Source organism: Penaeus monodon, chromosome 29, assembly GCF_015228065.2.
Source record: "Penaeus monodon isolate SGIC_2016 chromosome 29, NSTDA_Pmon_1, whole genome shotgun sequence".
NCBI lineage: Eukaryota > Metazoa > Arthropoda > Malacostraca > Decapoda > Penaeidae > Penaeus > Penaeus monodon.
This window is the reverse complement of record NC_051414.1, coordinates 10,631,491-10,633,867: the sequence shown is the minus strand read 5'-3', so window position 1 is coordinate 10,633,867 and position 2,377 is coordinate 10,631,491.

Below are 2,377 nucleotides of genomic sequence, written 5' to 3'. Positions count from 1 at the left end.
CTTTAAGTAGACTGTTGTTAACTTCCTTTGGCTCCGTAATATCTGTTTCCGTAATACTGTAATGTGAATCACTGAAAATGGAAAAAATTGATTCTTCTTACCCTGTATGAGTATCCTACATACTGCACTCTTTTTTTCTCATGTTATAGGGAGCAAAAGCATTTAAAAGTGAAGAAATTTTGGTTAGGTAATTTTTGAGCAGCATGTAAATTGCACACTTTTCTGTGAAATTATAGATTTGCATTTTATAAAGGCAGTTTCCTTTCAGCATTACAAGGACTTTAGGTGTATTATGGTCAGCAACCTTTCGTAGCATTTCATTTGGTCAGTTGATTCAAGAAGTCTTCAAGAAACTTATTTTGGGTAAAATTTCTGCCATCTCCACCATCAGAATGTTTAATTATATGATTTTGCACAGAAGTGATTCAAAATGATAAGGCTCAATGAAACCAAAAAAACTTCTATCCAACTGAGGTCAAGAAATCTTGGTAGAGATTGCTCACCAAAATACAATATTTGTAATGCACTTAACCCATTCACAACAAGTAGCTTGGGTGTATTAGTTCATGCTGCCCTGTGCCTGGCCATTCTCTGGCTCACGGCTGGATTCCCAAGGCATCATCTTGGCTACTTGAAAGTGAGCTCCCGATGTGATTAGAAGGCACTGGTGTCAGTGAAGTCTTTGCCATGATGTGATAGGATGTCACCTGGTGTGAATGGGTTAAGACATGATATAAGATCTATATTGATGTTTGAAAATTATTCTCTGGTATGCACCAACTTGGTTAGATATTTTAGAAATGTTGAATATGGGGATCTTTGAAGAAAAACGTAACCATACTGCAGGAAATGGTTGAATGCTTGAAATGAGTGAAATTATTGAGTATTGCTAAAACAGACATGTCATGTTAGTTGTTTTATTGATTATTGTGAAGAAGGGAATTCATGTGAAAGTATGGACACAAGAACAAATTCAGCTTTTTGTTTAAGTTTATCTAGTTTCATTGGTATAGTTTTCTCTATAATTTACCATTTCTTGTAAATTCACTGAATCTTTGTTTTTTCTAGAAAGACTACTGCCTTTACTGTCTGTAGAGTCTTCTGCTCCTTAGTCTAGCCAGTAGGCTAACCTTTGTATAAAAATAAGAGCCTAAATATCCTAATCAATATCTTGAGTAACCAACTTCAATTATTATAAAATTTGACTGCCATTTTCTGTTCTGTCTCTGTCCTCAAAATGAGTCTTCTTCACTGAAACAGAGAATGTAAGTTAAATGGATTGGATAGTTTTTGATGTTTATGGTTTCTTTGTAAAAACTTACTTTGTTGAGAGGCAATGTTGTTTAAAATCTTTGAGTTGAATGTTTCTGAAAATGAAATATGTATTCCTGTGAAGATGACATGAGGGCCATTTTTTTCCCTTTTTTTTTTACCATTTAGTGTATATTTTATATACAAATAAAGATCATTCTTTGAATATTATTTCTCTAAGTTCTTGAACAGAAAAAAAAAATACCATACCAATATAACAGAAGGAAAAAAAATGCAGAATATATGTAGTCTATGTTTCTCATCTCTTTGGACTTCAATAGCATTAACTGTCTGTTTCCTGTGTGTCACGTTTAGAACAGATCTGTGTCTTGCCGCAGCCAAGTCAGCTCAAATTTGCATAGCCCTTGAGGAGGGAACTGGAAAATACATTAGATTATTATAACCCCATTTGTTAGAAAAGATGAAAATAAAAAAATAATGATTATTAATAATGTAAGAAGCAAAATACCTTGTTCAGTATATTCTATCCGGGAGAAGAGAAATTCTGTTGATATTATTATCCGAGGTGTGAAATATTTCACACGGGATGGTCCTTTAGGATAAGCAGTGGATTATGTAAATGTCCTTATTCAGGTAACTAGAAATGGAGAAAACAAATAAGCATATCAGTTTTGCTGGTTGAAGTATTGTTTTGCAAAATGATTTTGCAAGAAACAAAAATGGTGAAATTGCTTTAACTTTTAAGAGATAAAGAAAAAGATCAAGCTACTGTGGAAAATTTGGTGTTAATTAGTGTTTTAGTTTTTTTGTGTGTGAAAATATAGTCTAGAGAAATGCAAAAAAAATTAGAATATAACTATATTAGAATATAGCTGTAATGTCTTAATGTTTACCCAGGATCAGCTCTGTGAGTAGACAGAAGGATTTTGTATCACTCTGTAGTTCAATTTTATGAACTTATCTTTCAGATATTTTTGTAATTTGATTTGCCATTAAGACGGATGCATTATTCCTGCCTAGTATGAAATTCACTTGAAAAAGAGGTCTTTATTTTTTTATTATAATTCTGCTTACAGCACTTATAGCAAGATTACTCAAGAAATGT